This window comes from Platichthys flesus, chromosome 11 (genome assembly GCF_949316205.1).
Source record: "Platichthys flesus chromosome 11, fPlaFle2.1, whole genome shotgun sequence".
NCBI lineage: Eukaryota > Metazoa > Chordata > Actinopteri > Pleuronectiformes > Pleuronectidae > Platichthys > Platichthys flesus.
In genome coordinates this window covers 22277494-22289996 of record NC_084955.1, presented here as the reverse complement: position 1 = coordinate 22289996, position 12503 = coordinate 22277494, and the positions used below count along the sequence as shown (strand labels likewise).

The 12503-nt window shown below is 43.6% G+C and overlaps 1 protein-coding gene across 2 annotated transcripts in view; it reads right to left on the bottom strand.

Annotated features, from left to right (window-relative positions):
• pear1 (platelet endothelial aggregation receptor 1) overlaps positions 1-12503 on the bottom strand; it is a 45111-nt gene that overhangs the window by 32347 nt on the left and 261 nt on the right. The gene's annotated exons all lie outside the window — the stretch shown is intronic.

Sequence of the window (12503 nt, the reverse complement as noted above, 5' to 3'; positions counted from 1 at the left end):
TAGCAGAGTAATTGATAATCGATATAATATTAGTTGCAGCTGCGCATCATTAAAAAATCAACCGTGTAAAGGAGACATATTCTGGTCATCAGTTTACTTTGGGTTATTACTCGAAAAGGTTCATATGACGTAATGTTGCTGCAGCTCCTCCTGTGTGTGTGTGTGTGTGTGTGTGTGTGTGTGTGTGTGTGACAAAGCCTGTTTGTGTTGGAGCTTGTCTTGACGAGTGAGGTCAGTGAGGCTGATGTCACAAGCTCTGCGACCCGGTGATGGAGAGCAGAGCCCGTGGATAACTGAGGCTGCAGCGATAAGGTTGCTGTGGCAGCGCTGTTGTTTGGGACAACATGAAGATGTGAACCTGAGGGACGTGAACATGAGGACGTGAACATGAGGACGTGAACATGAGGACGTGAACATGAGGACGTGAACATGAGGGACGTGAACATGAGGACGTGAACATGAGGACCTGAACATGAGGACCTGAACATGAGGACCTGAACATGAGGACGTGAACATGAGGACGTGAACATGAGGACGTGAACATGAGGACGTGAACATGAGGACGTGAACATGAGGACCTGAACATGAGGACGTGAACCTGAGGGACGTGAACATGAGGACGTGAACATGAGGACCTGAACATGAGGACGTGAACCTGAGGGACGTGAACATGAGGACGTGAACATGAGGACCTGAACATGAGGACCTGACCATGAGGACCTGAACATGAGGACCTGACCATGAGGACCTGAACATGAGGACCTGACCATGAGGACCTGAACATGAGGACCTGACCATGAGGACCTAAACATGAGGACCTGAACATGAGGACCTCCAGACATAACGGCAACAACACAGACAGAACTTGGAATTTAACATGTTTCTGTTTTGAAATACTAGAATTATCTCTCGTGAATCTCTCTAACCCCTGTTTTTATTAAGAAGGGGGGGGGGGGGTGATTGAGATGCTTTGGCTTCACTTTTAGGGAGCCATGATGTCGTCCATCTTTTACATCCAGTCTGTTCAACCACCAACATTTGACATTTCAACTTAAAACCAAAAATGTTTTTCCACTCCTCAGTGTTTCCTTTACCCTGATTTGATTGTGGCGGCGCGTCATCAACACTGACCACCACGCATTTCACACATGGATCCCTTTGACCAAATATTTAATGTGACACAACTCGCCCAGGAAACAAATGTCCCAGCTGAACTCTTTGGGGACATCGATGAGAAATCAAATAAATAATCTTGTTTTTCTTCAATCATGAGCTGTTTACGTTTTGCAGATGTGTGCGATCTAATGTGGTTTTGTGCTGAAGTCCTCTCTTTTCTTTTGTTGGGGCCGGGGGCCTCTGTGCCAGCTGGAGTCCTTCTCTCGACTCGTGCGCTTGTGTACGCAGGACCCACAGTGCAAACTGCCGCCTGCTCCTCCACGCTCCAGACCCAAACCACAGGCAGGGTGACTGCGGCTGCGTTGGTCAGAGAAAGCCAAGGACGCCGCGAAAACAAACGTAAACTGTGAGACACTAACACACGTCGACTCCCCTCAGCGGAGCAGAACAAACATAAACACAGACTTACGCACCTTGGATTAAAAAACACGTGCGTTTGCTTTAACAACACTTTTATCCAAACTTCAGTGAGTGAAATGGTGGAAAACCAAAATGGAGGCCCGGGCTGAGGTTTCAGAGGGACATGACCATGCAGCGCTGTAATTATATGTGCCGTAATGCTCTGTGGATCACACTGGTGCACGGACACAAGGAGTCCTTGTAAAAAATAACACAGCCTCTCCACAAACTGTGACCAAAAAACATGGCTCTGCATTGTAAACTCTCGCTGGGAGATCACAGCGAAGAAAACCTCTCCGTCCACAACATGAGACGCCTGCAGCTCGTAAGGGTTAGGGTCAGAGAGGAGTTTTTAAAAGATCCCAGCATGTCAGCACAAACAAATAACAAATACAGCTTCATCTCCAAATAAAGTGGGTTTTTATCCTGTAATGTGGCCACGACCTGAATCCTGTGTGTCCTCAGACCTCAGAGGAGGAAAGAGACAACAGAACTAAGGGCTCTGGGTCCCAATGATCCTGTTTGATCAGGACCTTCAGACTTTTTCAGTTTAGACTGAACCAAAGAAACAAGAGTGAAAGAAAACTCCAGTCCGACCAAAAGAAAGGTTTTTGTTTGTTGCATTGAGTAAACACTTTGTTTCTGACTTTCAGACAAATTTCGGGAAGTTGGGACTGAATTAAACAAGAGAAGAAGAAGAAGAAAGTGGCTCACTTGGCCTCCATTCATTCATTTTTTCTTGACTACTTTTCTTTCTATATATATGATTGATGACAGACGCCCCTGTCTACAAACCAGTAGATGCAGTAGGTGATAACGATGACAGGACGCAGTGTGAAACCAGAACTAACTGGATCAAAGGCAAACAATGGATCAAAGACCTGAACCTGGGTCCGGACTGTCTAGTGTGAAAACTCCTGAAGAAAAAAAGTCCCAAATTGTAATGTTCATAATAAATAAATTGGAACTTTCTGACCTGAGGGTGGCGCTAGATGAAAAGGCTGATGAGATTTACTACAAATCCCCATGAGGGCGATATAAATATGCAAAACGAATTTGATGAACTATCTAAAATTTCACTCAATGGGGAATGAAACGCAGCAGTCAAAAAAAAAAACACACACACCCACACACACACAACCACACAATAAACAACTTTAGCTGATCAGAAGGTCTGTGGTTGAATCCTAGTCCGCATGCCAAAGTGTCCTTTGGCCAAACGCTGAACCCTCAGCTGCCTCTGGCGGCGGCTCCGGCAGAGTTGGAATAATGTGTATATATAGAAGTATGAATGGCTGAATGTGACTTGTCTGCAATGTGACAAAAGAATCCTACAGTGCAGCAACTATAACGTTTATTTTCATGAATAACATCACAGTAAAAAGAAAGTTAATCTCAATATCCCAAAGAAAAGCATGACGTCAAATGTCTTGTTTAGTCAGAACACTCCGAAAACGTATCATATTTAAATATTAGAAACGAAAGACAAAGAACCATCAAACACTCGGAATTTTCTACTTTTAAATGAGTTGAACAATGAATCAATTATCAGAATATTTGCCAATTCTTTCAATCAACGAATCGATTATACTTGATTGATGTTATTGCAGCTGTAGGTGTTTCGGATTTTTTGCATTTTATCCAATAACCTTTAGCTGTTCATTGAGTCTTCATGAATTTCTTACACATCTTAGCTAGATTGGTTTATTTTCCCATTACAGTGCACTGACCAAATATATATTTCTAAATCAAAAAGTTGGTAGAATTCTAAATAAATCGACTTTCTTTGACAGTTCATGTGTGAAAATGTGTGGAAACCCAGTTTCTGACGGAGCTGCAGCTGCACGGTGACATCTCCCTGACCCTGCTCTCCGTCCTCCAACATTTAATCCTCTGATATTTTTATCCTCATTCTTTTTACACGTCACAGCAACATTCTCGTGATCATTTTCCCACCGTGTAAAAACTAATTTCTTTAAATCAAACCGCCTTTCTCTTCGCTTGATATCAGAAAAAAACAAATTATTTCTGGGCTGATCTTCCAGGGTCAGAAAGTTATGGGAAAACACAGTTTTATCCGCTGTGACTTTAGCTGATCCTCCCGAGATAAAACGTATTCATCCATAGTCATTAAGAACGCGGAGAATACACAGAACAGGCCGCGGGGTCCAGAGGAGCTAGAGGAGAAGAAGCGGCGGCCTCGACTGAACTCTGAATAATCTGTTGATGTTCCAGTTGCCTCGGAGAAGAAAAGCTTCTTTGTTCAGAGACAAAAAGAGTCTGTAATTATATCAAACTATTGATTCGATGAAAGACAGTTTGTTGTCTTGGTTCAGTCTCTTCTCCTTTGATGTGGACTTGGCCAATGATGGACAATGTCTCGGCTGTTTGTTGCCAAATTAATAAACTGTTTGGGGGGGGGGGTCACTGCAGGGATGCTCAGCTCATTTTATCATAATTAGTATAAATAACATAGCATCCCTCGTTTAGAAAAAACTCTGTTTGCAGTGAGGTCGTGTAAAGTTACGCAAAACTACTGAGCCAAATTGTGGGAATCTTTATAAAAAGATGCGACAAGAAACCATTACTTTTGGACAAAGGGGCAGATCCAAAAATCTGTTTTGACTTTTGTTTACATCACAAGATTAACTTATTTTCCAGAGAGTAATTCATGGATCTGGATTAAATCGATTAGGCTGATTTGCAGCAGATTGATAGAATTTAACAGGACTGTCGGACTTTGGCTGAGGTTTGAACTCTAGTGACATTGAAGTGTTTTCATTGTTGAATTAAGAAGAAACTATTTAACTGATTTTCTTGAAACTTGGTGTGTGGGTCGAGGATGAAAGGCAAATTCAATTAAACTGACGGATCCAGGAATTTCTTTTTTACTTTCTTTAACCTTGTGAAATGAAGACGTTTTTTCTAGTAATTTCTCAATTAATAATGAAGAGATATTTATTGGAGAAGACATATGTAGAGTGTAAATAGCTCTGAACAGGTGAGATGTGGTGCAAATCTGGCTTAAGATCAAGATTCAATGAATTAAAATGATAATAATTATGAATATTATTACTGTATGATAACAAATATTCCTTTCAACTGTATGAGATAATGGATATTTGACCAGTGTTGAATTTGAGCAGATTGCAGAAGATTTGTGTCTCTGAGCTAAATTCCATGAATTTCAATTTATCCAACTGACAAGTGTTGACTGGTGCAGCTGAACGCTCTGTGAGCTCCACTGGAACCATTAAAACAATCAATGAGCCACACTGGGTTACAACATTTGAGTTGTCGTTTATTTTTGTCGACAGACACTGTCCCTGCAGGCGATGAGACTCAATAGAGCATCAGTTATCAAACCACAACCAACAACAAGCTCACAGTTTACTACTGTTTGAGTAACAACAGTTTTCTGATCGAGTGTATTATGGGAGGCATATTTCACATTTTCAGGTTTTCTTTCCTCTGGTGTTTTTTTTTTGTGAGGTTTAAAAGTTTTGCAAAGTTTTGAAGCCCCCTCCCCCCCCACAGAAAACAGACAGGAGCTAAAACCAAGTGTTTGAGACAGAGGCTGAACAGAGGAGTTGCAGCAATGGACAGCTGCTATGACTTCTGAACATTAGAGCATTAAACGTTTTCAAGTAATAACGCAAATTAAAACTATGAACCTCTATATAAGCTTTTGAATGGATATACAATATATGTAAGCTGTTTTAAATATGATTATCTACAGGGAGCAATGAAATTAGGGACATAACCAGAAGTCAGAAAGAATTAAAAGAACTTGCAGATGGATCTCAGTCTTTTCAGCCAATCCATGACAGTTTAGTCACACGGTAATTAAATATTCACTGTCACTGGTGCAAAGGCTCATATATAAAGGATAACCAGAGTGTCACCCTGTGCTTTGTGCACATCTGGATGTACTTTACGAGTGGTGACATATGTAAAACCACAGGGACCTCCTACAGTTTGTCATTTTTACAGTCCACTCCTCGCAGGCTGGCTGATTCGCTGCCGTGCACTTCTCCGATCACTTGTTTGACTCGTTCTTTCTTACGAGGGGAAAGAGGCGATCAGACCGACGCCACTAACGGGAAACCCTGAAACAGAGCAGGAGGCCAAAAGTGCCAAGTCATCACAGAGCTCTGTATCGAACATGGACATAAACACAGATGTGCGAACACAGACCATGTCTGTTCCTCACACGTGCAGCTTTCTTCTCTTTCCAGTATAACTTTTGTTTTGGCTGCCGAGCGTGCAGGTTGCTTACTTTTGTGGTCGTGACCCTGATGGTCGGGGGGGCTTTTGTCCAAACTCTGTCAGCGAGGTGTGAACTCGAACCCTGTCTGCTTCCCCCCCCCAAAAAAAAACGACCGTGAACACAGAAGCTGAATGAGCTACAGCGTCTATAGACTTAATATAAACCTGCTCTTAACTAGAAGGCTCATTATCTCTGAGAGAATTACGTTTTTTTCTGCATTAACCAAGCCCTGCTGTGTGAATTTCGCACTGTTCGGTTTGTATGGTTGATCAAATATGAGCTGCCTGTGAGGTCTGTGGCAAACGGCAGGATTCTACAGACCCCGGTCTGCAGGCAGCGTCTGAACAATATCACAGGAAGCATCATCCTTCACTGTGACACCAAGGACGAAGGACGACATATATTTCATATTCATACTGCCGATAATGTTCCCGTGCAAGAGCTTTAATGCAAGTCTTTAAGTCGTGGCTGCATGAAGAAGAAAAGAGCAATTTACAGTAACTGAGTTTCACCGCACGGCATCTGGATTCGATTAAGACAACACTTCTAATGCGACTGGATGGCAGCTTTGTTTTTCTCTCCTCGCAGCTGCTATGACACAGAGCTGGAAACCATTTCAGCTTGAGTGGACGCTTTTTTTTTAATGTCCTGTTGACGATGTTTTTCTGCCTGTAGGATCAACCCAAAGTCCTGTTTCTTTCCCCGAGAAAAACAGTGCGACACCTGGGTGATTTAAGTGTTGCTGCGTGCAGGTTGCTACATGCAACTGGGAGACAGATGTGCATTTCAGTTTGGGGCCATGTGGTCAAATGTCTTCCAGTAACACAGGGGCCGTGATAACCGGGAAAGGTTTAGCAGAACGTAAACACAAGCAGCACCAGCACCAGCACCAGCACCAGCACCACCAGCACCAGCAGCACCACCAGCACCAGCAGCATCACCAGCACCAGCAGCACCAGCAGCAGCACCAGCAGCAGCAGGAGAGTTTCACAGATAGACAGACAGAACTCACTCCAACAGTTATCAGTCATTATCTCTATTGGCTCTTTTTTTCCAGGAAGTCCAGCCCGGGCCTGTAAATTCCTCAGAGTTAAACCACCCTGATTTACAGGCCTTCCTCTGGCACATGGTGTGCTGCCTTTCTGGAGGACAAGGTGGAAACCTGCAACTTATTAATGTGATCATTTTCTTTTTCTTTTTACACATAGACGACCAATAAGCTCCTTCTCCCTCCTCCTCTCCAGATGGGCCTCATCCTGCAGGCGCATGGAAGTTAAAGCCTTATTTTCTTCGCTCAAAAAACTCCATCCACGTGTGCTAGCCCGAAGGTGAACCCTCTGAGATGTTCCTTTACTTAATAAAGAATCTGATTCCCAGTGCTTTTTCCCAGCAGTGCCACCAGACCCGAGCGGTGTCTATCCCTGCAGGCGGTGCCATTAGTTCACTCTGTTGGACGTCCCTGTGGCCTGTAAAAAGATGAAAGTGGGCTGGACAGAATGTGCTCTGGTTTTGACGCTGGCACCGTTGTGTGTGTGTTTGTGCAACGCGTTTTGTCTCCAGGGACTTTTTTGGTATGACACCTGCATATCTGTCCAACACAACAGGAAGACGCCGGGGCAAAGAGGAGACGAGAGCCAGATACAAGACACCACACAGGACATCCTGGGCAGCACAGTGGGAGGGCAGAGGCTGCTGGTGGCAGTGGGGAGGGAGGGAGGCGTCCACTGGTCTGTCAGTGGGTCTGAAGTTGATGTTAACAAGTCGAGGAAAACAAGTGCATGGAAAACTGTTTTTGCACTTCTTCTGATGCTGGATGCCCACGGGGAAACAGAAGCAGCCGGAAACTTTTTACAAAATGTTTACAAAATGCTGCAAATTAGTTTCACCTATTGACCAGTCACTAATAAAGTGTGCAATTCTGCGGTTAACACATCGAACAAGCAAAAGTTACCACAGAGTGTCTTCAGTGACAGCGTCCTTCGAGATAACATGCCGGTCTCGTTACTGTTTAATTGACCACAACTCCCTGGTTCATTATGTCCTGTCTGTAACTAACAGTGTCATCTCTTTAGCTGCTGTTCTTTGGGTGTCTTCTCCTATGGGGCACTAAAACGTTTCAGCAGAATCAATCCCTGTTGCCACTGTTCCTCAGAGCCACGCTCTCCTCTCTGTCTTCAATCATCGCCGCAGAGCACCAGGGGAATGGAAACTGGGACAAACAATAGGAAGCTGATAGGAAACATCTTGCCTGTACATCCAGGTCTGCATCACCACGTTGGCTTCCCTTTGACATGTAAACAGATGTGAGTTGGGAGAAAGGAAAAAGTCCTTGACTGCCGGCGTGGTACCTACACTGGCTCTTCTACTCCCACAGTTTTTCCATAAGCAAATCTCATTTGGCTTCTATGTCCTGGTTTTTTCTTTTTCACAAAGACGCCTTTTCACCGGGCAGAGCTTGAGCTGCTTTGAGTAATGGCGTCACTGACAAATGGTGATAATCTGTCCTCTTGCCTTTTTCCTGAGACTAGGTTTGTCTTTCAGAGGTGGCCTGGAAAAAGATGGAAAACAAAGCGGAGGGGGGTGGGGGGAGAGAAAAGAAAATAAGTCCTCTCCATAAAAAGCAAGATGGAGGGACTGGGAGTCACAGCTCCACACAGCTGGTGGAGTGGGTCTGAGCCCGAGCTCAAGAAAAACATCAAGTGTTCTAACAGCTTCATGTCCGAGTGCTGCCAAGCATGACATAAAGGACGTTTGTTTTTCACATGCAAAGTTATCGTCCTGCTCGGTCAACTCCTTATTCTTCTCATGGACGACATCAGCACAACAGATTACAATTTAAAAACAACAACAACACAATTAACACAACCCCATCTTCATCACCCAGATGGAAACACACAGAGAGGCCTTGAATCTGGTGCTGTATTTCTTCTACATCTCGGGTTTCACTTGGTTCCAGTCATCCTGCAGAGACGCCAGAGCAAGAGCCCCAGAAGTCTTAATGAACAATGTCTCCTCGGCTGCTCCACCCACCCACCGCCCCCAAAAACACCAACCACCAACATAAGCAACTTCAGGAAAGACCCTCACCACAGTACAAGTAGTCTGTGGTCAACTCCATCGAGCTGCCGCTGGCTCCTCCTCCCGTTCCAGCTCCAAACCCCCCGACCTCTGCTTTTTTAATGATTGGTTATTTGAGCCCAATGAAACTGTGCATGTTCCACAGCCAGAGCCGAGCGACCCAAACCCCCCGAGCTGGAGGCCTGCAGTCCAATCTGCTCCCGATTATTTGCACGGCTGCAGAGCATATGGAGTTGAAAGGCTTATGTAAGCCTGTGGTAGGAATATCCAACGCGTGTCACCTTCCTTTGAATTCCCTCTGCTCTTCGTCTTTTTCATGAAAACTATTTATGTATCAAAATAGAGGCTCGAGGAGAAGACAGTTGTTTTTCCCTGTCTCTGATGCGTAGGCAGAATCAACCCATTATAAAACATACCACAAATAAATACGTAAACTTTCTTGCTTTATGTTGTCTATTGACTTTTCAGATCAATAGTGGTTTGTTTGTTGCTTGTACTTGCTGCCATGCATGTTTTTTTATGTGTTTTTGTAGTTTTTTTTTCTGTTTAGTGCTGCTCAGTTGTTGCTGTACAAATAATCAATGGACCACCTGATTGAAAATAGCTTCACCCACGTTGCTTGACAAAAAAGTGAAGTGTAGAATTAGCACAGCGATTCATATTTGACTCAAAAAGTCACCTTAGCAAAAAGAAAACAAACAAATGAGACTTAGAGTCCACAGCCACCACGGAGCAACACATCTCCATGATCCAGTAATGAAGACAAAATATCCCCGAAATGGCATTGAGGTCCCGTGGACAATCAGACATTCCAACCCGTTTTATATCAAGAAAAAAACAAATGCAAATCCCTAACTATACTAATTAGCTGTATCACTAGCTAGTTGCAGATTTTTAAAGTACACACTTAACTCTATATGCTTTGAATACAAAGACGTCGGGCTGTGATCTGACTTCAATGAAACACAATTGGTGTGTGGCCATGTGTATTAACATGTCGGGAGAAGTTGTGGCTTTTTCCAAAGACGACGTGCAGACACTCTGGGGACCAACAACAATACAGTTCAAACTCCAGGCGCTGGGGGATCAAATGAACTCTAATGAATCTTACCTCGGTCACTTCTTCTTTTCTATTTCTACCTCATCTCTTTGGGACTCTGGTCGTTGTCATCTCCAACCCAAACATATCTGATTGCTCTCCCTCTCCCTCTCCCTCTCCCTCTCCCTCTCCCTCTCCCTCTCCCTCTCCCTCTCCCTCTCCCTCGCCCTCTCCCTCTCCTGGACAAACAGATGTTAAGTCATCCAGATCTCCAGCTGTCAGGAGACGGTTTTGTTGCTCAGGCAGACGTAAAAAATGGGTCACCATTAAACCACTGATAGCTGAAACAGTCTGGAGGAGGCCAGACACATTTTCAAGGGGCGGGCGGTATTTTTTTCCCCACTAATGAGGATCTCATATGAGGACACTGAAGAAAAACAAAGATTGGTTCCATTTCAGAGCGGCAACGGCTGTGCTCCTTTACAGACAGAATTCAGTTCATTAAAACTATATGTGTGCAAGTATAAAAAAGTGGCACAGGGCTTTGAGGAGAAAACTTGGAGGACAAAGTGAAGTCTGCAGTCAGGGAGACTTCCTGGGGATTTCTGGTTGCCAGAGCAGATGCGAGGTCAGATCCAGAACAGGTGGCTGAGATTCACTCTGATAGTTAATCATATCGGGCCTTCCTCACAGACACTGAGAGCAGTGCCAAGGTCTCCTTAATCAAAAGGCTTCCATTCACAAGTCCTGGATAATAAGTGCAAAAAAGGGCTGAATTCAAGCAGGGATTTAACGGCTCTGCGGAGGGAAATAAATGAGCAGTTTGTTTCCAAAACAGTATGCTTCCATGTACAGCCGTTTATCATCTCATAGCGTTAAACTTACAGAGGAGCACGACCGTAAAAACGTCGGCCAAAGAGTGACTATGAACACGCTCTGTAAGTGCAGCGGTTTGTCTTCAGCTCGGTGCTGCTGGCTGACGTATGAAATGTCAAATCTCTGCAGATCTCTCCTGCAAATAATCCATCACTTTAGATGAAGCAAGGCCACAATTAGTGCATGAAAGCATCTTCAGTGTATCGTGTTTCTTTTTCAGCTACGCATCAGAGACACTCCCACTTTGCATGTGCACTAACCAGGCCCAGAGGAACGGACGACCCTCTGCAGAGAATAAAAAACACTCCATCTCAATCTGCTTCGTCTGATTAACTCCATCTACAGGACATGAACGCTGAGTCACTCAATCACTCACAGGATGTCACACGGCCGCACGAGGAGCAGCCACCTCGAGGCCACGTTTCACTGGCTTGAGTCACGGCTCCTCTGAGACCCCGGCACGCAGACCCGGAGCCGGATCCAGAAGATTTGAATGAAGTCTCAGGGACTTAATGAAAGTCACACGCAGCAGAGGCCGAGGCCGAGGAGAAGGAGGATACATTAGCACCCCCACTCCCAGCAACTTCCTCTGCCCTGAATCGATAGAGGAGACGTGCCAGAGCAGCTTCTCTGACTCACACGCTCAGGATAGATAAGGTTTTCAAAGCAGAGACACTGATGCAGAACAGACAGGAAAAGAATGGAAGCCACGTAAAGTGGCTGCACAAGGTGGTCCGGCCACGTGATCACCTGATACAGGGGTTTGATTCCCTCAGTGCTGATTGACACTGACTGATATGTTCACTTGTTGATATGGTTTCATTGTGTGTTTATTACAGGTCCATTCACATAAAGCACATTACATGAATGAAGAACAAAACACCAGACTGCTGTGATAAACACCCTTTCACAGGCATTGGTGGAATGTAACCACGTACATTTACTGTACTTATTTTCTAGGTTTTGTTTACGTGAGTTTTTCTATTTTAAGCTACCTAATACTTTTATTTCCATTTATTTGAGATTTTAAATACTTGGAAAAACATATTTATGTCTAAAATAAATATGATAATGTAGTTAAATGTATATGTCTGTGTGTTTATACCTTATTGCTCAGGAAACAATATTGCATAATACTCTGACATATATATTCTAACAGAATGAAATTCGCATTTTTGCAAAGTGAACATACTGAACAATTTCGTGCTGAGATGTAGAAGCACTAAACTCCTTAAAATTAAATGTTTATGAGTATTGCAGTAAAAACAATTCTCTCTTTAGATTTTGGATCGATAAATAGATAGATGGATTTATTATGTTATTATTATATATGCATTCTTCAGTATTTTCCACTTAACACTTCTACAGTGCATCTTCTTTCTTTCTATATTCTGACTTGCAGTGGAGTTTCGTATTTTTTCAGAAGATTGGTGCTAATGCCAGAAACAGATGGAGCAAGAACTTGTGCATTTTTAGTTTTTAGTTCCGGGTTAATTCAACTTAATTAAGTAACTGAGATGATGAAACTAACATTTGAATAGAATACTTGACACTGTAAGTTTCTCTATAGCCAGCAGACAATGATCTAATGAGCTTTCACCATTTTAGGGACTGAGCTGCTCCACTGTTATTTTCCCATATGTTCCAATCCCACAAATCAGTATG